The sequence below is a fragment of the Rhinatrema bivittatum genome, chromosome 7 (assembly GCF_901001135.1).
Source record: "Rhinatrema bivittatum chromosome 7, aRhiBiv1.1, whole genome shotgun sequence".
NCBI classification, from domain to species: Eukaryota; Metazoa; Chordata; class Amphibia; order Gymnophiona; family Rhinatrematidae; genus Rhinatrema; species Rhinatrema bivittatum.
In genome coordinates, this window is record NC_042621.1 from 58,965,857 (window position 1) to 58,992,928 (window position 27,072).

Sequence of the window (27,072 nt, forward strand, 5' to 3'; positions counted from 1 at the left end):
TCCGGGGGCAGGCAGGAGAAATAAGGAATCCAGGCCAGGGGTTGAGACAGGCAGCAAAAGAGCAAGAACAAGAAGCAAGCCAGGAGTCGGTACTAGGAGATCAAGCCAAAGAGGAACTCAGGAGCCAAGTCAGGAACTGGATCAGGATCTTGAACTGGATCAGGATCAAGAACTGGATCAGGATCAAGAACTGGATCAGGATCAGGAACAAGAAGAACGCAGCAACTAGCACTCTGAGGAGACAACCTGTTGCAAAGGCTGCTAACAGGGGACTGAGGCTTGCTATTTATAGGGCTGCCTCCTGACGTCATCGAAGGAGGCTGGTACAGAGATTCCTGTGCTGGGCCCTTTAAGAGGCGGAGCCTCCCACACACGTGCGCCTAGGGAGAGCTCCACCGAGAGCAGAATGCCGGCGTTTGGGGCCGCGTGGTAGGCCGTGGTCAGCTGGCCCAGGATAGGAGACGCCGTGCCAACCAGAAGGAGCGGTGATTCGTGGCGGCAGAGGTAGGGGGGTTTGGCCATGGTCCTCTATGGTCGAGCCCCACAACAATTTAGATGGATAACTTTTCAGTCAAGCACTAAAACGTTTGGGGGTTTAAGTTTATTGCATACTACCCTAAGTTGAAGACTCATTTTTGCAAAAGTGTTAAAGCCCACTTTATGCTCTTGGTTATATTGCCACATATTGGTCACATATCAGGATTTTAATCAGTGTGAAAGGCCTAAATTGCACATCATTTTTTATTATAATTATTATTAGTAGTAGTAGTAGTAGTAGTAGTAGCAGCAATAGTAATAGTAGTAGTAATATTAATTGTGAGTGACATTGAGGAAGGCATAGAAGGTAAAGTATGTCTATTTGCAGATGATATTAAGATCTGCAACAGAGTTGGACACACCTGGAGGAGTAGAGAGAATAAAAAGAGATTTAAGAAAGTTGGAAGAGTAATAAGATTTGGCAGCTGTGATTCAATGCCAAGAAGTGCAGAATCATGCATCTGGGCTACAGTAATCCAAAAGAGTTTTATGTCTTGGGAGTTGAAAGACTGATGTGCACAGACCAAGTGAGAGATCTTGGGGTGATGGTGTCTGGGGATCTGAAGATGGCAAGGCAATGTGACAAGACAATAGCTAAAGTCAGAAGAATGCTGGCTGCATAGAAAGAGGAATAAGCAGTAAGAAAAAGGAGGTGATGATGCCCTTGTAAGGGTTCTTGGTGAGACCTCACCTGGAATACTGTGTTCAGTTCTGGAGCCCGAATCTCAAAAGGGATAGAGACAGGTTGGAGGTGGTCTAGAGAAAAGCGATGAAAATGATGTGGGGTCTGTATCAAAAGACCTATGAGGAGAGGTTGAAGGATCTGAATATGAATATACCCTGGAAGAGAGGAGATACAGGGGAGATATGATAAAGAATTTCAGATACCTAAAAGTTTCAATGATATATGGACTTTGAACTTTTCCATTAGAAAGAAAACAATAGAACTAAGGAGTCATGAAATAAAACTCCAGGGAGGATGACTCAGAACCAACGTCAGGAAATATTTCTTCACGGAGAGGGTGGTGGAGGCCTGGATGCTCTTCCAGAGGAGGTGGTGTAGAATTCAAAGGGGCATGGGATAAACATTGTGGATCTCTAAAGGCTAGAAGACAGAAATAAGATAAGCATGCAGGGAGGTAACTTGCTGGTATGGCAGTTACTACCCTTAGCAGAAGGCATGGAGATTACTACCCTGAACCAATTTGCTTTGATGCTTTTAATGCAACTGCAGCACTGTTCCCCACTTAAACAGCAGGGAGATATGAGGAATTCAATTCAGACGACAAGTGAGAACCCCAGCTTTCATGGTCTGGGATACTGTTATGCGGACAAAGAGGAGAAAGCACAGGACTGCTTCTATGGCCAAGTCCTAAAAGCAACGAAGAAAGCGAGCATGGAGGTAATTTGCTGGTGCGGCAGTTGCTACACTATGCTTAACCAAATAAAACTTGATACTTTTGATGCAACTCCAACATTGCTCTCTGCTTCAACAGCAGGGGAAAAAGGGAATTGGTTTTACACAGTCTGGGAACGGATAAGCATGGGGGTAACCAGCACAGAGCAACAGTTACTATCCTTATCAGAAGGCATGGGATTACTACCCTTAACCAATAAACCTTGATGCTTTTGATGCAACTGCAACATTGCTCTCTGCTTGGTAAGAGGCGGGGTGTGGGCTGAAAGGAAAGAGAACTTTGGATTCAGGGACAACCAACATGAAGCATGACAATTTTTACAGTCTGGGGTACTGATCCTCAAACGTTAAGAAAATTACACAAGACTGCTTCTATGGCCATGTCCATAAGCAAAGCACGCCAAGCAAAACTGACTGATGCATGGGGATAATCTGCACAGTGCGGCAGGTACTACTTTGGGAAGCTTGCTGGGCAGACTGGATGGACCATCGGTCTTTTTCTGCCATCATTTCTATGTTTCTTTTTCACAACTGATCAAAGAAATTAATTCTTGATTTTGATGAAGCAGGCAGAAACAGCCAGAACAGTTGGAGACTCCAGAAGGCAGATGGAGCTCTAAAGGAAAGTTCAAAGGGAACACTGCAAGACTGATGTATACATGTCAGTCACTGATTTGTTAATAAAAATCTTTATTTACATTTGTGAAACCATAGAGGCTTTGCTAAATACAAAAATACTAATTAATTTCTTAATTCAGGCCCATCAGGTAGGCCATCACTAAACGTGAACAATTCTGGATCAACTCTTTAGTGACGGTCCATCTGAAGGGCCCGAATTTAGAAACTGACTGGTTTTCTTTGATTTAGCAAAGCTTCTATGGTATCACAAATGCAAGTAAGGTTTTGTATTAACAAATCAGTGACTGACGTATACATCAGTGAATGGACAAGGGAAAATGTAAACAAGGAGGCGCTGTTTTTACTTTTCAGATGCAGAGAAAACCATGTACGCTACAAAAATGCTGCATTTCTGACTGTGATATAAAGTTTATGGAAATATTGGCTTGGTGTAACCATCTGATGCAGGAGTGAGTCCTCTGGGAAATGGAGAGGGATTATCTGAAAAATGGAGTGTGTTGTGGTCCTTCAACATTATTTAAAAGCTAAGTCAAGCTATATTCCTTTCGAAGAATGTTTTGGGGTTTTAAGTGCATTAAATAATCAGTTGGTTAAATATATGGGACCTCTATGATTAGATTTGGGCATGCACAAGAAAGTCATTTGTGACCTCTCTGTAAACAGAGTAGAACAGAAGTAACAGGAAGTGTAACTCCAATAACGCTTTGTTATTGCAGCTCGGGTTTCAACATTTTGTGGAGAAGAGCATTGCTCAAGTTATGCACTAAAGCCTCTGCCACAGATAACAATTAGTCTTGTATCTTTAATTGATGGTTAAGATCTCAATGGTCACACAGAAATGCATGGCTGCAGCCATTGTTTTAAATGCAACAGTCCCTGCCCCCAAAAGAAGTTTAAACCCTCTACTCCACAGGAAGCCAATGTAGGCTCCTCAGGACCGATCCTTTAAAGAACAACCTGTTACAATTTGCGCAGTGGCATTCTGAATAAGCAGGAAACAATAGCGGTATTTCTTTGGAATCCTTATTAACAACACATTACAGTAGTCTAGGCAAGTGGGAATATATATAACAATAATCAAACTCTTCTTTTCCAGAAAAAGGTTTCATCTGATGAATGTTCTAAGGCTAAATCAAAAAACTCACAAGTGAAATAAATACCAACAAGAAAATCAAATTTACTTAATGCAATGCACAACAAAAGTTATTGTAGAATGACCATCATAAACGTGGCGGAAGACTGCATTAATATCTTAAATGACTTGTGTCTCTATGAGCACATAAAGTTTAATCATTGCTCAGTCAATGAAGCATGATGTCCTTAGAACGATACTATTTTTTAAGGGTTTTTAGCATGCATGTGAAATTACTCATAAAACAAATCTTGAAACACTTATCTTTCATAGCTGCGCAGATCAGATACAAGTCCAAAAACTAAAAAATGGACTGTTAATTTCTTTCTTGACATGGAATCATATTGTGAATGATACAAGAGGTCGATGTCTCAATCAACAAGTGCAGCTTAGCATAACCCAACATTACAACGTTTCAAGAGGAACACATACTCTGCTTCAGGAATACTGAAGTGTTCAGAGCCAATTTTTATATCATGTCTCTAAATCAACTTGTATCAGAATCTAAATTAAAATGATTCAAAGAGATAAAAAATTGTATCATAAAACATCTATGTAAATGTGTTGATAAGAATACTGTGCATTATACCTTGTATTAGACCGCTGGAAACACACAAGAAAAATGAAATTACTATGAACAACATTGCAGACATGAGTAAACTACAAAGAAATTTGCAAGTTAAACTTACTGAATGATAAACAGACGCTGAGATTCGTAAGACATGGCACTAAAACTGCTGCTCTGTCAATGGTGTGGTTCCACTGCAACCATCACTATGCGCAAGCTCGAGTGATGTGGGCATTTAAAATAATGACAACGTGGGAAAAAAGACCTAGCAATCAAATCCCATAATTAATCAGGAGATACTATAAATGTATACCAGTTGATATGGGTCATTTAGACATAACACAACAGTGACCAATCCAAGTCACAAGTACCTAGCAAGTACCCAATCATTAAATAGATCACCTGCTACTAATGCCAGCAACAAGCAGTGGCAATTCCCTATTGATTAATAGCAGTTTATGGACTTCTCCAGAAAATTAACCAAACCTTTTTAAACCCAGCTACACTAACTGCCTTAACCACATCCTCTGGTAATGAATTCCAGCTTAACTGTGCATTGAGGGAAGGCGAATTTTCTCTGATTTATTTAAAATATGCTATTTGCTAACTTCATGGATTGCCCCCTAATCCTTGTATTATCCGAAAGTAAATAACCAATTCATATTTACCCATTCAAATCCTGTCATGATTATGTAGACCTCTGTCACATCCCCCTCAGTCATCTTTTTTCCAAGCTAAACAGCCCTAACCTCTCCTCTTTAGCCTTTCCTCTTAGGGGAGCCGTTCCATGCCCTTTATCATTTTGGTTGCCTTTCTCTGTACTTACTTCAGTGCAACTATATCTCTTTTGAGATGCGGTGACCAGAACTGCACACAGTATTCAAGATGCAGTCTCATATTGGAGCGATACAAAGGCATCATGACATCCTCCAATTTAATTGCCATTCCCTTCCTTGTAATTCCTAACATTCTGTTTGCTTTTTTGACCGCCACAGCACACTGAGCCGACAATTTCAATGTAATATCAACTATGATGCCCAGATCTTTTTCCTGGGTGGTAACTTCAAAAATGAAATCTAATGTCGTGTAGCTACAACATGGGTTATTTTTCCCTACATACATCAACTTGCACTTGTCCACATTATATTTCATCTACCATATGGACACGCAATCTTCCAATTTCGCAAAGGTCTTCCGCATTTTTTCACAATCCATTTGTGATTTAACTAATCTGAATAATTTTGTGTCACCTGAAAATTTGATAACCTCACTTATCTTAGTCCTTTCCAGGACATTTATAAAAATATTAAAAAGAAGTAGTCCAAGTACAGGTCCCTGAGGCACTGTTTACCTTTTTCTACTATGACAACACACCATTTAATCCTACTCTGTTTCCTGTCTTTTATCCAGTTTGCAATTCACAAAAGGACATCGCCTCCTATCCCATGATTTTTTAGTTTTCTTAGAATCCTCTCATGAGGGACTTTGCCAAACACCTTCTGAAAATCCTCACCTAAACCCCAAAGAGCTATGCCGGAATGGAAAATCAATATCCACATATTTATTCACCCCTTCAAAAAAATATAGCAGATTTCTGAGGCAAGACTTCCCTTGGGTAAATCCATGCTGACTGTGACCCATTAAACCATGTCCCTATCTATACATTCTGTGATTTTATTCTTTATAATAGTTTCCATGACTTTTCCCAGCACTGAAGTCAGGCTCACTGACCTATATGCTCCTGGATCACCTCTGGAGCCCTTAAAAAATATAAGGTTACTTTGGCCACCTTCCAGTCTTCAGGTACAATGGATGATTTTAATGATAGGTTACAAATTACTCTTAATAGGACTGAAATTTCATTTTTGAGATCTTTCAGAACCCTGTGGTATATACCATCAGGTCCAAGTAATTTGCTACTCTAGTTTGTCAATGAGGCCTAGTACATCTTCCAGGCTCACCATGATTTGGTTTAGTTCATCTGAAATGTCACTATTGAAAATTGTCTCAATCCTCGAGGATTGATAGCTTCTTTGAATCTACCCCGAAGATGCTGGGAGCGAGGATCGCTGAGGGAGGAACCTAGGAGCTCGGGTCGATTCCCATGGCCGAGGAGATTTCGCTCAGCCCGGGGGTGCCCGTGACACCGACACTACCGCGAGGTCATGCGGGAACAGAAGGAGAGGAAACATCGCGAGGCTATGAGGAGAGGAGGAGAGAGCAGTCCTTCCCCGAGCATGACAGAAGCGGTGAAGAGTCGGTGTCCGGAGAGTGTGCAGGAACCTTGGAGAAAATGGCTACCTCCACACCTAAACCGCAAAGAGCTAAGCCGGAACGGAAAATCGATGACACTGCGCTACAAGAACTGGTAACCCTACAATCCAAGAATGTCTTTTCATTGCAAAAATCTCCCGTAGTAACCTTACATTATGTGACTTCAATTGAATCTGCAATTACAACTCTGACTCAGGCATTTCTTGATTTAAATAAAAGGGGGCTAAATAAATATTGAAAAAATGATGACTTTACACCAAGAAAAAATAGAAAAACTGGAGGAGAAAGTAACTTCATTAGAGAATGTACAAGGAACAATAATAAGAGCTGAGATAAAAGTGGTGAGAAAATTTGAGAATTTAGAAAATTCACTTAGATACTTAAATGTACGAATTGTGAACTTTCCAGTGGTAAAAAGATTAGCCCCTGTTGAATTGCTAAAAGAATACATTTCAGAATGTTTAAAGATTCCCAAGGAAATAACCCCGGTTATTTCCAAAGCTTTCTATGTATCAAAGAAAGGAACACTTACTACGGGAATGGAGGAAGAACAAGTAACAAAATCCTTGAATGCTTCAGAACTGATCGAGATGTCTACTCTAACAGAGATTAACACTAGAGGCACATTTTTTCCATTCGAACAGGATAGAAACCTATTAATGAAATATTTCTTTAGAAATAGATCAGCCATTTTTATGGGCAATGTGTATGGATATACCCTGATGTTGTGCGCTCCACACAGGAGCGCAGGAAAAGGTTTCTAACCAAGAGGCCCGAAGTATTAAATCAAGGCGCAAATATGATGCTTAAATTTCCTTGTAAATGTTGCTTAAAATTTCAAGGAAATAAGTAATTTTCTATGAACCGGAGCAATTAAGGGGATTCTTGGATGGGAAGGGATGAGGTGTGTTATAAATGATTAAGGGTGACTGCATCATGTGACGGTTGATTTCTTATCTTTGTATTGGAAGAGCTCCATATTTGCCTTTGTTATCTTGGTCCCAATGTTGCCTGAAAAATTTATTAGAGATCTATGTATTATTCTAATCTTGAGTTAAAATTACCTATGTATTATATTTTATTGCAAGATCTCTTATACCTTTTGAATTGATATATGAAGTAACATATCTGTAAATGCATAAATAAAAAATTAAAAAAGAAAATTGTCTCTGGAATGGGTATCTCCCAAACATCCTCATCTGTAAACACCAAAGCAAATAATTCAATTGGTCTTCCTGCGATGGCCTGAGTGCCCCTTTAAACTGCTTGCTCATTTTAGGATTGAACTCACTCCCTCGCAGGCTTCCTGCTTCAGATATATTTTTAAAAGTTTTCATTATGAGTTTTTGCCTCTGTGGCCAGCTTTTCAAAATCTTTCTTAACCTATCTTATCATTGTTTTACATTTAACTTGCCAATGTTTATGCTTTTTCCTATTTTCTTCAGATGGATCCTTCTTCCAATTTTTGAAAGAAGATCTTTTGACTAAAATAGCTTCTTTCACCTCCCCTTTTAACCATGCTGGCAATTGTTTGGCCTTCCTTCCACCTTTCTTAATGCATGGAATACATCTGTACTGAACATCTAAGATGGTATTTTTTAACAATGTGCATACCTGTTGTACACGCTTAACCTTTGTAGCTGCACTTTTTTCTAATGTTTCTCATTTTATCTGTTTTCCTTTTAAAAGTTTAATCCTAAAGCCATAGCTTTACTTATTGTCCCCCTTCGATTCATGAATTCAAATTTGATTGGGTTATGATCACTGTTGCCAAGTGGCCCCACCACCATTACCTCTTTCACCAAATTCTGCACTCCGCTAAGAATTAGATCTAAAATAGTTCCCTCTCTTGTTGGTTCCTGAACCAATTGCTCCATAAAGCAGTCATTATTCCATCCAGGAACTTTATCTCTCTAGCAGATCCTGATGTTACATTTACCCAGTCATTAATGGGGTAATGGAAATATCCCATTATTACTGCACTACCATGCATCTCATCATCCGTCTTATAATTTTGGCCAGGTGCACGGTAGTATACTCCTATTGCTATGTTCTTCCCCAACACATATGGGATTTCTACCAATAAAGATTCTATTGTGCATTTAGTCTCTTGCAGGATCCTTATCCTGTTAGACTCTATGCCATCCCAGACATAAAGCACCGCCTCCCCCACTGCCAAGTTGCTCCTCCCTATCATTGCGATATAATTTGTACCCTGGTATAGCAATATCCCATTATCCTCCTTCCACATGTCTCTGAGATGGAAATTGTCTATCTCATCATTCACTGCTATACATTCTAATTTTCCCATCTTACTGCTCTGAAAGAGGCAATGCTGGAAACATAAGCTTATGTTGAAGATTACGCTTCCAACACTGCCTCTGTCAGAGCAGCGCTGGCAGTGCCAGGAGCCGGGCAAAGGGTCCCTTCCTCCCAGCTCGGATCAAAAAATTATTAGGGGGACTGGAGAGAGTGGGAGGGATGAGGGGTAGGCACCACTATGATTCCTTGTGGGAGGGTGGTGGAGGAGGATGGAAAGATGCAGCCTGATCCTGATTAATAGAAAATCGGACCGAGGCCAACATACAATGCCAATCTCTTCCTAAGTCTTTACAAAGGTTTATGGTGGGTGGGTAGGAGAGTACGATCCAAGAGCTTTTGTATTAAGCTTTGGATGGAGAGGGAGGGGATAGGCCCTCCCAATCTTTCTTTGGTTTGAAAATGACAGCGTTACTTAGCTGGATGTCTTTCAAGATATCTGGTTAAGTAGCACATTATCCAGCCACACAAAGCAGGTCTAACGTTATCCGGCTAACCTAGCCAGATATACCCAATATTCTGCTAGGATAGCTGGATAACCCAACCCCTCCAAGGAATGCCCAATTTTTATCCAGCTAAATTATAACTGGATAAGTGGCTGAATATGCCACATTTGACATCCAATCCTTGAAGTTAGAAATGCATTGCTCACGTTTTCTCCTAGTCATGCCACCTTCATCTTATCAGGACAAAATGACAAATGCAATTTAATAACGTTGGCACATATCAGAGAATTTACATTTCTTTTGAATTAAATTTCCTGGAGGACAGAGATGAATGTTGAATAAGATGGGTGAGATCACTGAGCACTTAGGAACACCCTACAATCATTCCCATCGATCATAAACTGCCAGTGTAAGAGTATTTGGCATCCTAGGCAAACCTTTGGCCACGCAACCCCTCTCCAACTTACTGTTAGTGGCCACTCCAGCACAGCACTCCCTCCTACCAGTGGCAGTGGCTCCAGCACTGTGTTCCCTTCTTTAGCAGTATTAGATCTGGCAGGGCACCCCTCTATCCCATTGGATTTTGCTCCCCTTCTCCCCCCCGGCCAAATTTTGGTGCTTTAGGTGACTGCCTAGTTTGTATAATGGAAGCACCAACCTTGCTCCCAAAGAAATGTTACTTTCTATTACTAAAAAAGAAAATAAAACAATTCAACGCAATGTTTTTTTGACACCACTCCGTCACAAATGTTCAATAAGGACAGTATAATCTAATGTGTCAAATGCTACAGAAAGATCAAGTAATACAATCACTGTATTTGGTCCTTTATCTGTTAGTGTGTTTTAAAGTGGTTTCTGTTCCATGTCCTTCTCTGAAATCTGACTGATAATCTCTGAGAGATAACCCCAGAACTATAGAAATACAGCCTTTCCCTATCATCTTACTTAAAAAGGGCAAATGTGATGCCTAGCTATAGTTGTTACAATTATCAGCATCCAGGTGTGCCTTTTTGAGCAAGGTCTAACTGAGGCTATCTTGAATATCTCTGGAATTCTACCTTCTCTCAAAAAGGAGCTGACCATATCCAGAAATTCTTATTGCATTTTTAAATAACCACACCAGGGCAAGGATCCACAGAAGTATCAAAGCCCTTAGCTAGGAAAGAATGGCTTTCAACTCCCTTTCTCCTATTTCAGGGTGGCTAATCGATGAATCGCAAGCCACATGCAGCTTTTGGAAGGTCGTGATTCAGCTCTTGGACCTGGTCCTGAAACTAAGTATACCCCAGGTAAAGTCCTTCCCCCATCTTTGCTGATTCTCACCGGTGGCAGGACCCAGGCACAGATTGCAATCCTAAAATCACAGGTTCTGCACATAGGGTACATCCCTTTCACAGCAAACGGCCCGCAGTGGAAGTTAGAACTTATAACGTTTGCACGCAAGCTGGATACTGGGAAGGGGAAGATTGTCACATGTAGAACTTCAAGCCCCCTTGGTGGGCGCTGTCACCGCTGTCATTGCCATCTTCACTGCACCATTTTCACTGTCTCTGCCAAGTAAGTGAAGGAGGGACTATTGGCTGAAGGAGAGAGAGAGAGACCTGGCAGAGCCCATCCCACCAGCCAACAAATAAAGGAGAGAAAAAGGCTTAATGAGTCCACCAGCAGAGTCCATTCCACTGGCAGCCAAAGAAAAGAGAGAGATAAAGACCCATTGGAGCCACCAATGTAGTCCATCCCTGTGACCAAAGAAAGGAGAGAGAGGGGCCAGGTGAGACTGCCAGCAGAGTCAATACCACTGGCAGCTGAAGAAAAGAGAAAGGCCAGGCGTGAGTGGGTTAGGAATTATTAGGAAGGGAATGGCAAATAAAACGAAGGATGTCATAATGCCTCTGTATCGCTCCATGGTGAGACTGCACCTTGAATATTGCGTGCAGTTACGGTCACTGCATCTCAAAAAGGATATAGCTGCACTGGAGAAAGTGCAGAGAAGGGAGGTCAAAATGATAAAGGGGATGGAACAGCTCCCCAATGAGGAAAGGCTGAAGAGGTTAGGGCTGTTCAGTTTGGAGAAGAGACAACTGAAGGGGGGGGGGGGGGAATATGATAGAAGTCTACAAAATCATGAAAGAACTTGAACAAGTAAATATTATTTACTCTCTCAGATAATAGAAGGACCAGGGAGCACTCTATGAAGTTAGCAAGAGGCTCATTTAAAACAAATCAAAGAAAATTATTTTTCACTCAGCACAAGGTTCTCTGGAGTTCATTGCCAGAGGATGTGGTTACAGAAGTTAGTGTAACTTGGTTTAAAAAAGATTTGCATAAGTTCCTAGAGGAAAAATCCATAAACTGCTATTACGATAATAAATAAGCAATAGTAGCTTGTGATTTATCTAATGTTTGGGTACGTGCCAGGTACTTGTAACTTGGATTGGTCACTGTTGGAAACAGGATACTGGGCTTGATGGACCCTTGGTCTGACACAATACGGCATATCTTATATTCTTATGTTCTTATGTGGGAGTGAGAGAGGGAGTGTATGCATCTGCTTGAATAAGAGTGGGTGTGTGTGTATGTGAGTCAAAGAGATGTGAATAAGAGAGAGAGTGTGTCTTTGTGAGAGTGTGAGCATGTGTGTATGTGTGGGTTTGTGAGTGAGTGAGAGAGAGAATAAAAGAATGTATGTGTGAGCACTGAGCATGTGTACATGAGAAAGGAAGTATGTATATGAGCATGTCTGTGTGTGAAAAAGATCATATGTGAGCGTGAGAGAGAGAGGGTGTGTGTGTGTGTATATGTGTAAGTGAGAGAGAGGGGAAGAGAGAGAACATATGTAAGTTACCATGGGTTTCCCAATTCAGGAAAATTGCCTGCAAGTGGGAGCATCAGCGAGCGGAGAAAATATTTTGGAATATCCAGAGTACCAGCAGTGGCTGGCAACATAGAGTTGGAGTTGAGTAGTAGGCTGAACAAAGGGTTTTTGGTGTTACTTTCCCTGTCCAGCATAAGAAATCCAGCTCTTGCCTCTGGATCAGGTTCATTACACCTTCTGCTTGACCACTTTTTATTTTAAGTGAACTCAAAGAGGCTGGAGCTCAGCTCCTAAACAGGCATCAGAACCTTCTTTTTACTATATGTGCTCTAGTAGGAGATTACATTGAAAATCTGCAGACCATTTTCCTGAAATCGTGTAAAGCATGCACTAGACTTTGAGGAACATTTAGCAGAAATATTCTTGTAGCATTCTGGTTCTCCTCTTTGGGGATGAGCATCAGTCAGGATTTCCCAGGCCTTACTGACATCTACATCGTCCCCAGATCCCTGAGAAAAGCACATAGTTTCCCCTAAAATATTTGCCAGATTCACTCCCCATAGCTGTGATAGAGCACATTAATATAGCTAATGCTTGGTTGTCAATGTTGAAATGCTTTTTGAAGCACCAGTACTAGCAACAACACAGATGATCATTAAGCTTCCTCTATTTGTTCTGAATTTTATTGTATTACTAAGGAGAAATATGTGTCTAAAGTGCCTCTTACAACCCCCACTCTCATGAATCTTTCTGAATCTGCCATAGAATAGACCCTTGGAAGGAGATTTGTGAAAAACAGGAATGTGGCAATGATAACCTATTGACTGAAATAAAAGTATAAAAATATAAGAAGTAAAATATGCTTGTGATAAAGGAAAATGAAACCTAGGAATATGACGCAAATAGGAAGGCACAACCCTCGAAAAATGGTTGAGTTGATATGTTCCATGGTCAAGACAGTAGTGCCAAAAGTACAGCAAAGTCTTTAAAATAAACAAAAATAAGCTTGAAGTTTGCAAGAAAGATATTAAAGTGTTAGAGGTTGGTTTACCCAATTTGATGTTAGAAAGGAGGCTCTGTCAAATAGTTGTTTAGGAGGGTCACCTGAATATATTGCATTTTATTGTCTATTGGGAAATATATTTAAGAGCCATCTGAATATATTATCTTCTATTGTCTTAGGAGTACAAAAAAGGGTGAATAGGCTATTAATGAGTTTAAATGAGGCCATTAATGAGGCATTTGGGCTAAACCTGGCTGAGGTATGAATTGCATCATCAACCTCATTATAAGGTACAAAAACCCTATTATCCCTCTCTGGGCTTGCAAATTCAATAACCACCAATAGGATGCTCAATGTAAGATAAAAGCAAAAAGCCAAAAACATTCACCCACATTTCAGTCACCACCCTGCCACATTTGCATACATTTTGAAACACTCCTTTTGCCTGGCTCCATAGGATACAAAAGAAAAACATCATCTAGATAGATAGATAAACGACTTTTAACAGTTATACAAGAGCTACAAAGTATGAACAGTTGTTGGCATGGAAGATCATCATATGCTATAACATAAGGAAGCCCAGTTTCCCATGTATGTAATGATTCATCTTCGTGCAATGACAGTGCACCCCATTAAGGTAAAGCATTAACAATATCCTTGAAATCAGTTTTGACACAAATCATTCACCAAGCAACTTCTACTAAGATACTATAAAGTCACACCTCATGTTTTCCCTCAACACTTCGACAACAAACAGCAAGGGTAGAGCCAGTGGGCAAAGCAGCAGTATTTGCCCTATGTATGGCACTCACCTTTGTACCACCTATGCTGCAGGACACCATCCAGACCATATCCAGCAGCTAGACCATATAGAGAGCTGTGACTGGCTGGGGCCAGTTAATATGGCCTTGCAAATCTTTCACCCATATGGACCAAGTAGCCTATATGAGATTTAAAAGATCAGTCGATCTGTAAGCCCATAATTTTCTATCCCCCCCCCCCCCCACACCCAAGATTCATCTGTAACCTGAAAAATGACCTAGCCTCCTGGCTAACCATCATAATTAATGCCATTCTTACCCAAGGATCCCGACCCATCTCACTAAAGAAAAAGGCAGTTATCAAGCCCATCTTGAAGAAACCAGGCTCTGATCCAAAAATAATTGACCACTATCATCCAGTCTCCAGCCTTCCCTTCTTGTCAAAGCTAATGGAAAAATTCCAAATCCAAATTCAAATCCTTGACTTCCTAAAAGCAGGTAACATCTCAAATCCAGCTTCAGAATCCCTCCTAATGGCCATTAATAACAGTGCCCATGTTTATGCAGACGTGACTCCCTCCTAGACCTTCTGGATCTTTTTTTGCTGTGTTTGACACCATTGGCCACCAACAATTGATTCAATGTCTAAGAGACGTTGACATTAAAGGCAATGCCCTCAAATGATTCAAATCATTCCTCACAGAACACAATCTGTCACATTGGCCAATAAATTATCCATTCACAGAGATCTCACCTGCAGGGACAGATTTAGGATTTTGCCACCCTTAAGTCTCTTTTGGTGCTTTCATCCCTCCACCTCCTATAAGGGTTTATTACAGGGTAGTAGAAGGCTGTTCTCTGCTGCATGAAATTCAACAGAGCTGGAAGGCAGCAAATCTTAGCCAATCTGCTGCCCCTAGATGTTTCACACACTAGGCACAGACATAATGAGTGCCTATTGACAATTCCTGTGGAGTGGCCTAGGGCTCAGTCCTCACCCCATTCCATTTCAATATTTACATTCGCCCAATCTGCAACCTCATTCAGTCCTTCAACACTAAATGCAATTTATTTTCTGATTACATCCAACTCTGCATAAAAATAGGATCAGACCAAACCCTATCCTTATGCACGGTAGAATAGTACATGATGACAGAAAAAGACCCATTCAGTCTGCCCAGTAAGTTTATATTATTTTATTTTATTTTTGGGATAGTAACTGCTGCCCTGTGCAGGTTATCACAGGTTACCCCCTTTTCTTCATTTTGATGTACATTATCAAGATAACATTAAAATGCATCAATAAAATATACTCAGAATTTAGTATAACTGAAAGTGGTTACATGGCTGACAATGTACAGGTGCATATATGTCAAAAAAGGTTGATTTCCTTTGATGAACGGTCAGCCTTTTCATATTGTTCTAGAAATGCTAAAATATCTATCAACATCATGTAAACAAGCTGGCAGCATATTTTGAAGAATGAAATTGAAAACTGCCATTTAAATGTTTAAATCAATCATCAACATGACATAAGTTGGGCATGCATTTGTAACTAAATTCAAATAAATTTAAACAGATCAATCCAAGAGAGCCCTGCTACTGTAAACCAACCAAGCAAAGGATCTAAAGATATGAACTTTAATTTGCTATGAACCTTGAAAACATATGAACTATAACTGGATTTATGTTCTGAGGCAATTCTCGCTATTACTGCAGAGTCGGAAAGAGCTGAATGCAGTTCCACTTTGCCAAGGAAAGTGGAAGCCTGGGCAATGCCTGATCTAGGCCAATTAGCGTTATGCTTGGGTTGAAAGAGGTTAATAGAGTGACCTCTCAGCTGTTGGGACTTTGGTAGCCAGCTTTTCTCAGCTCAAGAGGTTTGTGTGCGTAGTGCAATCCCTTGTGGACAGCAGCAGAATACCTGGAAAGCACAGCAGATCAAACCTCCACAGTATCTATAGTTAAGTAGGCCAGAACTAAACAAACTCAGTAAAGAATGTGATTCCTTCTCTGAGAAGATGGGCTGCCCAGGCCGCAATCAAGTCATGCCCATCGACACGCCTACATTTGTTATCCCTCACTCCTTTTCACATACAACGCGCTCAAGAGCTTAGATTTCATATATATCCATATATTTAGAGAGAGAGAAAGAGCTGGAGAATGGAAAGAAATTAGATTAAAAGTATTCTTTTGAACACACTGCTGTTCTTAATGATTTGTTGGGCTCTTCAACGTTTGTCCTGTGACAGGTTGGACTCTGGACAAGGTCAGCTTCTGAATCTTGATTATGGTTTGGTGTTTTTTTTTTCCCCCTTGAGCCAGGAGGCATTGATTTGTACATCTAGTTTACCTTGTTTTCTTAGCCATTTGTGACACACTACAACAGTTCACATCGAAAAAAGTGTCATGTAAATAAATTACAGCTTAGGACGTATGCATTAAATAATTTTATAAATGAACTTTAAAAATGAAGGAGTAAAAAAAAAAAAAAACAACCCGTCAGCCCAGGCTCCTATGCTGCGGCGATTATTCTGATCATGTTGTCATGTGTAATGAAGCACAGTGCCATCATTAATCAAAAGAACCAATCAGATAACTAATTTAGGCAATATTCTTTACCACAGGACATGTCGGTCAGTAAAAATGCATTAAAATAGCAAAAGATCAATACCAGACACTAGGGACTATGTTTACAAGCCAGTCTTAAACTTTAGGGCATTAAATTCTCAGTCATATCGGGTATCTGCTTTAAAAGATAAAGGAAAACTTCAGATAGATACTTGTTTTTATGGTTTGTAACTCTAATGCACATTGTTATAAATGTACAAGATGCAGCATTATTTAATGATTTATAGTAAATATGTTCTTTTTACTGAAGAGGAAGCACAGATAATAGAGACTGATAGGAAGCTGGCACGTTAGGAGGAGATACACAATGGTTTAGTCTAACTTCAAATGGCATTGCTTTTTCACACAGCTTTATTAAACTACCCCCCTAGAATAAATTAACACAGGGGGAATCAATTTGGAAAGGAATAACTAATTGCACATGAAGACTGACAGGCAAATGGATAAAATATTAAGAGGTGTGTGCAGAAAAAAATGTGGGGTTCAGATTCTTCATTCAGTTCATTTGGTTCAGTAATTTGTTTGTTTTGGGTCAGAAAATGCCGTTCATTTATTTTGTTCACTCGTTTTCCATTCATGTCAATGGGAGAAGCAATGCATCCTATTTTGGAAACTAAAATTTGGGTTTTCTATCCAAGTTTAATGAAAGTTGCATGCAAGCTTCAGCAGCAAAGGGAAGGGCACTCCAAGACACCAATATTAGGCATGAGGCAGCAAGGCATTAAAATCCTGTAGAGCGATTCAGTAAGTTTGCAATGCAGTGTATGGCTAGGGCATGATGATACATGGGCAGGAACAGTAGGGGAAGGGGATTTGTCAAGAACCTTGGACGCAGCTGGAATAGCAGGAAGGAAACACCCTCAGGTATCAAGAATGGCTTGGAATGACAGTGGTAGCAGTGGCACTGGTATATCTTAAGAACTTGAATGGTAGGAGCAGAGCAATGCCGAAGAAGGATATCCATATAATATCCCAGCGAGCACTGTAATGTGTCATCGGTTAAAAATTGTAAAAAATTGGAATGGAAGGAGCAGAGCAACAGAGCAAGGAGTGCAGCTGTAACACCCCCAATGCTGTGTTAATGGCTGGAACATGAATATAAGAACAACATAAGTCTTGCCATACTGAGTCAGACCAAAGGTCCATCAAGCCAAGCATTCTGTTTCCAACAGTGGTCAATCTAGGTTATAAGTACCTGGCAAGTGCCCAAACATTGATCCCATGCTACTATTGCCAGTAATAGCAGTGGCTATTCCCTAAGTCAACTTGATTAATAGCAGTTAATGGACTTCTTCTCCAGGAATTTATCCAAACCTTTTTTAAACCCAGCTACACTAACTGCCCTAACCACACCCTCTGGCAACAAATTCCAGAGCTTAATTATGCGTTGATTGAAAATTTATTTTCTCCTACTTGTTTTAAATGTGCTACTTGCTAAATTCATGGAGTACCCCTAGTCCTTCTATTATCCGAAAGAGTAAATAACTGATTCATATTTACCTGTTCTAGACCTCTCTTTATATAGATGCGTGGCCCGCGGAGAGGCCCAATGAGAAGCAATGGATGCGGTGGCTGGACCGGGAATGCCAGGGACTGCAGCGGGGCCAGAGGCACCGGGGGAGACCCAAGGGCGGAGCTGACGGTCCACTGCCACCAGCGAGGAGGAACCAGGAGCTGAAGATACTGTTGCAAGGTGAGGGGGCCGTGCCGCGGGTCTGCCACAGATGGCATGCATAACAGTTCCCCCCCTTTATCCACCCCCTTGGAGGTCGGGGTTTGCCCGGATGGGAACGATGAAAGCTCAGGAGGAGGGTTTTGTCCAGGATATTTCGAGCTGGTTCCCATGAATTTTCTTTGGGTCCATAACCCTCCCAAGAAAGAAGGTATTCCCACCGGCGTCCCTTACAGTGGACGTCGAGGACTTCATGCACCTTGTAGGTCGTATCAGTCTCAGCTACCAAAGTAGGTGGTTCAGGAGCCTTTCGGGAAGGCCAGGACAAGACCACTGGTTTTAGGATAGATACGTGAAACATTTTGTGTATTCCCAGTGTAGGAGGCAGCCGAAGCTGGTAAGTAACTGGTCCAATGCATCGTGTGACCATAAAAGGTCCAATATACCTTGGAGCAAATCATTGAGAAGGTATCTTGAGTCTGATATATCGAGTGCTCAACCAGACTTTCTGGCCAGGAAGGAATTCAGGAGCCGAGCTTCGGTACTGTCAGCAGTTCTCTTGGCCCGGAAAGCGGCTTGACATAAGCGAAGATTCGTCTGTTCCCATAAAGCCTTGAGGGCGTCTGCGGTTGCCTATGCTGCAGGAGAAGGCACCGACAGAGATATGGGCAGTGGTGGTCTCGGTTGCTTTCCATGGATGATGGAGAATGGAGATGTGCATATAGCTGTGGCGATGTGGGAGTTGTGAGAAAACTCTGCCCAAGGGAGAAGTTCTGACCTATGTATTTATTTAAAAACTTTTCTATACCGTCATATAGTAGAGCACCATCACAACGGTTTACAGTTAGGCACAAATATGTGGTTTCTAATTTATCCAAAGGGTGCCATTATTATACGTTTACATAGTTCGATAATATACTCTAAATGGGAAAGGGTGTGGTTACCATTTACTATTAACTGCCTTTATAATTTAATACTTAAATTGTGAGAAAATAACAAAAATAAGCAATACTGCTTTTTCTTGGTGATTTCCTGCTTTGTGTATGTGTTATTCCGTTGCCTCACTGTGAAATGCTTTTTTGAAGAGCCATGTTTTTAAGCCTTTTTTTTGTCTTGGCGGTCGTTGATGTAAGCATGTAAGAAGGTCTTTAAGGAGCGATTCATTCGCTCAGCTTGTCCATTGACTTGAGGGTGGTAAGTAGTTGTTAAACTGATGTTAATGCCGAATTTTCAGCAGAAAGTGCGCCAATATCTAGCAACAAATTGTGGACCTCTATTGGAGACAATGTCCTTGGGTAGGCCATGTAATCTGAAGGTGTGATGAAAGAATAGGTGTGCCAGTTCAGGAGCAGATGGTAGGCCCATTAAAGGGATGAAAATGGGTCATTTTTGAAAATCGGTCTATGGTTACCCATATGACGGTGTTGCCCTTAGATGGAGGCAAGTCCACAATGAAATCCGTAGACAGGTGCGTCCACAATTCCTTGGGAGCTGGAAGTGGCTGGAGGAGTCCCCAAGGTCGGCCGACCTGGGTTTTTGCTATGCACACACGTTACATGATTCAACATATACTTTCGTGTCAGAGACCATAGTGGGCCACCAGAAGAACCACTGGAGCAGCGCCAAGGTTCACACTCGCCCTGGGTGACCAGTGAACTTAGAATCATGAGCCTATCGAAGGACTCTTTCTCGGAATTGTCGAGGCACAACAGTCTTCCCAGTGAGAACTGGGTGAGTAGCGGATAGACAAATGCAAGCAGGGTCTATTATGTGACTGGATTCTTCCGGGGTATCTTCAGGCTTGAACGAGCATGAGAGGGCATCTGCCCGGAGGTTTTTCTCAGCTGGACGGTAACGAAGCTCAAAGTTGAACCTGGAGTAGAATAAGGCCCATCGGGCCTGATGAGCATTGAGACGCTGGGCATGGGTCAAATGTTCCAGGTTCTTATGATCTGTGAATATGATGAATTTGTGTTGCGCACCCTCTAATCATGGGCACCATTCCTCGAGGGCTAACCTGATGGTGAGCAATTCGCGGTCTCCAATACTATAATTCTGCTCTGCAGATGAGAATATACATGAGTAGAAAGAACATGGGACTGTAGATCCGGAGGCAGTTCATTGGCTCAAGACCGCCCCAGCCCTGATGACGGAGGCATCTACTTCCACTAGGAATGGGCGGTTCGGGTCTGTATGATGGAGGCAAGACCCCGCCTGGAAAGCTTCTTTAAAGCGGTAAAAGGCATTGATGGCTTCCGGAGTCCAATTCTGAGTATCTTGGCCCTTGCGAGTCAGTGCAGTCAGAGGGGTGGCCAGAGTGGAATAGTGTGGAATAAAATGGCGATAGTAGTTCAGGAAACCCAGAAAGCGCTGGAGTGCCTTAAGGCCCATGGGCCATGGCCAGTCCCAGATTTCTTTTAACTTGGCAGGGTCCATGGAGAATCCTCATTAGGAGAATATATATCCAAGGAAAGGCAGGCTGGATTTCTTGAATAAACACTTATCCAATTTTGCAAATAAGTGATTCTCACGAAGACATTGGAGGATGGTACGGACATCAGTGCAATGTGGGGCCAGATCCTTATAAAAGACAAGGATATCATCCAAATAGGCCACAACCTTGGTATACAGTAAATCTTTAAAAGATCTCGTTCATCATTCTTTGGAAAACTGCAGGTGCATTACAGAGGCCGAAGGGCATCACCAGGTATTCGTAATGTCCATCTCGTGTGTTAAAGGCAGTCTTCCAAATATCATCGGGGTGGATCCACACCAGATTATACGCACTGCATAGATCCAACTTAGTGAATATTGATGCTCCGTGCAAGCGGCCGAATAATTCCGAGATCAGTGGCAGAGGGTACTTGTCTTTACGGGTGATGGAGTTCAGGCCACGATAGTCAATACACGGCCTAAGTGACCCATCCTTCTTAAGAACATAAGAAATTGCCATGCTGGGTCAGACCAAGGGTCCATCAGGCCCAGCATCCTGTTTCCAACAGAGGCCAAACCAGGCCACAAGAACCTGGCAATTATCCAAACACTAAGAAGATCCCATGCTACTGATGCAATTAATAGCAGTGGCTATTCCCTAAGTAAACTTGATTAATAGCCGTTAATGAACTTTTCCTCCAAGAACTTATCCAAACCTTTTTTGAACCCAGCTACACTAACTGCACTAACTACATCTTCTGGCAACAAATTCCAGAGCTTTATTGTGCGTTGAGTGAAAAAGAATTTTCTCCGATTAGCCTTAAATGTGCTACTTGCTAACTTCATGTACTGCCCCCTAATCCTTCTATTATTCGAAAGTGTAAATAACCGAGTCACATATACTCTTTCAAGACCTCTCATGATCTTACAGACCTCTATCATATCCCCCCTCAGCCATCTCTTCTCCAAGCTGAACAGCCCTAACCTCTTCAGCCTTTCCTCATAGGGGAGCTCTTTCACCCCCTTTATCATTTTGATTGCCCTTCTCTGTACCTTCACCATCGCAACTATATCTTTTTGAGATGCGGTGACCAGAATTGTACACAGTATTCAAGGTGTGGTCTCACCATGGAGCGATATAGAGGCATTATGACATTTTCCATTTTATTAACCATTCCCTTCCTAATAATTCCTAACATTCTGTTTGCTTGGTCACAGAAAAGAATCCTGCCCCAGCAGGAGAATTAGAGGAGCGGATGAATCCCTTCGCAAGGTTTTCTTGGATGTACTACATCATAGCTTTTGTCTCAGGAAGAGACAGAGGATAGGTGCGCCCTCGGGAAGGTGTGGTCCCAGGTAGGAGGTCAATGGGACAATCAAACCTCCGAAGAGGTGGGAGAAGATCAGCCTTTTTCTTGGAGAATACATCTTCAAAATCAGTGTAAGGAGCGGTACAACTTTCCGTAGACAGGACTTGTAGCAGGCGGGACCCCACTCCACCAGTTGCAGAGAACCCCAATCAAATTGGGGTGAGTGACGTTGGAGCCAAGGTAGCCCTAAGACTACCGGATGTATCAAATTTTCCAATACCAACAGTTCAAGTTCCTCCATATAGAGAGTGCCAGTGCATAATTGAACTGGCTCACTGGTGAGGGAGATCCGGCCAGGTAATGTTTCTCCATAGATGGAAGCTATACACAGGGAGGTCTCCAAAGGATGGGTTTTTATACCCAGGAGTTGAACTAGATCCTTAAGGATGATATTACCTCCTGCTCCAGAATCCACCAGAGCAAGAACTGGAAAGGACCAGAAGTCCCAGATCAGGGTAACTGGTACAGACAATTGAGGGGCCAGAGATGTTGCACCCAAGTTCAGGACCCCTACTGAATTTAGGCCGGGAAGTTTCCCGGATGGACAGGGCAAGTCTGTAGATGGTGGCCAGGTGCTCCGCAGTACAGGCACAGACCAGTTTGTCTCCACCGGAGGCGCTCTTCTGGGGTCAACCGCCCACGGTCCAACTGCATGCGCTCTTTCATCTTGGCCAAAATAGCGACCCTACCTGAGGCAGGGCTGGTTGTCGGTGGCGAATGGGATCGAACCCAGGAGGGCTTCTTGGGCATCTGACTCTCCCAGTGATGCTCTTGGAGACGATGGTCGATTTGGCCTGTCAAGTCTTTAAGGTCCTCAAGTGAGAAAGGGAGCTCCCTTGCAACTAGCTCATCCTTCAGCTGCGCAGAAATCCCATCCAGGTAGATAGCTTGTAGGCAGTCTTCCTGCCAGGCAAGCTCAGAGGCCAGTCCAAAACTCAATAGTATAGTCAAAGAGGCATCTTTGACCTTGACAGAGGTGCAACAAGTTGGTGCTTACTATGGCATGCTGCTCAGGATCCTCAAAGGTCCATCGGAACACAGCCATGAACTGAGACAGCGCCCTTAGGAGAGAGTCTGATCATTCCCAGAAGGGTGAAGCCCAAGCCAGCGCCTTCCCCACAAGACGCGACAGAATAAAGGTGACCTTGGTTAATTTGTCCTGAAAGACAGAAGGCTGCAGAGCAAATTGCATATAGCATTGGTGGATAAACCTTCTGCAGAGCTTGGAGTCACCGTTGAAGAGTGGGGGCGTAAGTAGGGCCAGCAAGGCACTGGGCATCGATGATGATGGCTGTGGATGAGGAGGAGCCTGCATAGAAACCGGATTACTGGTAAGGGCATCAAGCCGGGTGTGAAGATGATCAATGGAGGAGGCCAATGCCTCAAGAAACTGCTGCTGTTCTTGTACCTTGGATGCCAGGCCAGGGATGGCCTGGAGGACACGTGGCTCCACTGAGTCCATGGCCTTTGCAACCTTTTGCACCAGAGGTGGATCCTTGGGCCGAGGTGGGGTTGATGCAACCCATAGGTAGGGACCTGTGGGTCCCCACCATCAGCAGGTGGAGTGGGCTGATGGACAGAGGCCAGCTGAAGTTTCACCACTACCAGTCCTCATTCCCTGCGAGTTGAGCCTTTGGGTGCCGGGGCTGGCTAGACTTAGGTGGGCCTCTGTGTAGAGTCGATGTGGAGATTGGTTCAGCCCAGAGAAGGCAGGTGAAAGATGGTATTGTCTTATGCTGGACAAGGTAGGTTTCTGGAAACTCGGGCGCCAATGGAACGGAAGCAGACAGGGGGTGCTTGAGCAAGAGCAGGCTGAAGCCTGAATGAACCAAGTCTAAGCGATAAGCTCAAGAGGCATCAAGGTACAAGCTTGATTCAGGGCTGGTGGCAATCTGGAGACGGTAGCAAGCAAGGCAGAGGTCTGAACACGAAGGTCAATGAGTAGACAGATGATGCAAGGTCTGGATCTGAGGATAGGCAAGAGCATAGTCAGGCAAAGCAGAGGTCTGGGTCTAGAGATAGGCAGTAGTGTAGTCAGGCGAAGTGGGGGTCTGGGTCTGGAGATAGGTGATAGCATAGTCAGCAAAGCGGAGGTCTGGGTCTGGAGATAGGCGATAGAGTAGTCAGGCGAAGCAAAGGTCCGGGCTTGGAGAGAGTCAATGGCATGCTCAGGTGAAGCAGAGTCAAAGACTGTGTAGGCAATCCGTAGAAAGGAGCAAGGCAGGAACATAGGAACAAGAACCAGGAACAACGAGGAGCAGGAAGATAGAGATGAATCTCTTAAGAGGCAACGAGTACTCGACCAGCGAGGAGACCTGTTGCAAAGGCAAAGCTAGGGAGCGGAGCCTGCGCTTAAATACAGTAGCTCTGTTGACATCATCATCCGGGGAAGCAGCTAGGTTCCCACCGCGGTCCCTTCTTAAGCAATACTGAAGCAAGCGCGCATGCCTAGGGAGGGTTGCGGCACCAAGAGGGAGCATCTCTCCGTGGGCCACGTGGAGAGGCCTGACGCGGTGGCGGAACGGGAATGCCAGGGACTGCAGCGGGGCCCGAGGCAACCGGGGAAACCTGAGGACGGAACTGACGGCCCACTGCCGCCAGTGAGGAGGAACCAGGAGCTGGAGATAATGTAGCAAGGTGAGGGGGCCGTGCCACGGGTCTCCCGCAGATGGCACGCGTAACATTATCCACTATGACACCTAGATCTTTTTCCTGGTTGGTAGTTCCCAATATGGAACCTAAAATTGTTAACTTCAGCAAGGATTATTTCTCCCTATATGCATCACCTTGTACTTTTCCACATTAAATTTCATCTGCCATTTGAATGCCCAATCTTCCAATATCACAAGGTCCTCCGGCAATTTATTACAATCCACATATGATTAAATGTTCTGAATAATTTTGTATCATCTGCAAATCTGATCACCTCACTCATCATTTCCCTATCAGATAACTTATAAATACATTGAAAAGCACCGATCCAAGTACAGATCCCTGAGGCACTCCATGTTTACCTTTTTCCACTGAGAAAATTAACCATTTAATCTTACTCTCTGTTTCCTGTCTTTTAACCAGTTTGTAATCCACGAAAGAACATAAGAACATAAGAAATTGCCATGCTGGGTCAGACCAAGGGTCCATCAAGCCCAGCATCCTGTTTCCAACAGAGGCCAAACCAGGCCACAAGAACCTGGCAATTACCCAAACACTAAGAAGATCCCATGCTACTGATGCAATTAATAGCAGTGGCTATTCCCTAAGTATAATTGATTAATAGCCATTAATGGACTTCTCCTCCAAGAACTTATCCAAACCTTTTTTGAACCCAGCTACACTAACTGCACTAACCTCCAATCCCATGACTTATTATTTTTCTAAGAAACCTCTTATGAGGGAATTTCTCAAATGCCTTCTGAAAATCTAAATACACTACATCTACCGGTTCACCTTTATCCACATCTTTATTAACCCCTTCAAAGAAAATTATGCAGATTTGTAAGGCAAGACTTCCCTTGGCTAAATTCATGCTGGCTGTGTTCCATTAAACCATGTCTTTCTATATCCTTGATCTTTAGAACAGTTTTCACTACCTTTCCTGGTACTGAGGTCAAGCTAACTGGTCTATAGTTTCTCAGATCAGCCCTGGAACCCTTTCTAAATATTGGGGTTACATTGGCCACCTTCCAGTCTTTAGGTACAATGGATGATTTTAATGATAGGCTACACATTTTTACTAATAAATCTGAAATTTCATTTTTTAGTTTCTTCAGAATCCTGGGGTGCATACCATCCAGTGCAGGTGCAGGTGCAGTTTGGCCTACTACATTTTCCAGGTTCACCAAGATTTGATTCAGTTCACCTGAGTCATCACTTGAAAACCATCTCCAAAACCGGTATCTCCCCAACATCCTCATTTGTAAAGACAGAAGCAAATAATTCATTTATTCTTTCCACAATGGCCTTATCATCTCTAGCCCCTATAACATGGAATGCCATAGCTATAAGTGACAGGCCTCAGTCATTAAGGTTTGAGTATGATAGGCTGATAAAAGATAAGTTAATCTTAAGTGATATTTTTTGTAGAAAAAGGCAGAAGATCTCAGTGGAATCCTATCCCAATGAGGCCTGATTCCACTGACCTTCCCTGCCTGCTTCACCTCAACAACTGTTTGGAGCAAATCAGGCAAGGGAGATCAGTGGGATCAAAACTCACGAGTGGTGTTTGGTTGACACCACCAGTCATGCATGACTCCACTGTCTTTCCCCTGACTGCTTCTCCTCAAAATCTCTCTGGAATGTAGTAGGCAGAGGAGTTATGCCACATTGGTCGTACTTGGCAAACACTACTACAAATCCTGATTCCACTCACCTCCCCTGGCTGCTTCTCCTCAGCAACTGTTTGGAGCGAGCAGGCAGGGGGGGTGAGTAGAATCATGCCTCGGTGGTGGCATTTGGGGCATAGGAGGCAAAGGATCTCAGTGGAATCATGCCTCGGAGTTGGCTCTTGAGGAAAATGAAGCAGAGCAGGTCAGTGGAGTCATGCCTCAGAGGTTGCATTTAGGGAAAAGCAGGCAGATGATCTCAGCAATGGCCTTATCTTCTCTAAGTGCCCCTTTAACCCCTCGATCATCTAACGGTCCAACTGACTCCCTCACAGGCTTTCTGCTTTGGATATATTTTAAAAAGTTTTTACTGTGCGTTTTTGCCTCTACGGCAAACTTCTTTTCAAATTCTCTCTTAGCATGTCTTATCAATGTCTTACATTTAACTTGCCAATGCTTATGCATTATCCTATTTTCTTCTGTTGGATCCTTCTTCCAATTTTTGAATGAAGATCTTTTGGCTAAAATAGCTTCTTTCCCCTCCCCTTCTAAACATGCTGGTAATCATTTTGCCTTCTTTTCAACTTTCTTAATGTATGGAATAGATCTGGACTGTGCTTCTAGTATGGTATTTTTTTTAACAATGACCACGTCTCTTGCACACATTTTACCTATGTAGCTGCTCCTTTCAGTTTTTTTCTATTTTTCTCATTTTATCAAAGTTTTCCTTTTG

The 27,072-nt window shown here is 42.6% G+C and overlaps 1 long non-coding RNA gene across 1 annotated transcript in view; it reads right to left on the minus strand.

Annotated features, from left to right (window-relative positions):
• LOC115095072 overlaps nt 1–27,072 on the minus strand; it is a 215,490-nt gene that overhangs the window by 171,677 nt on the left and 16,741 nt on the right. The gene's annotated exons all lie outside the window — the stretch shown is intronic.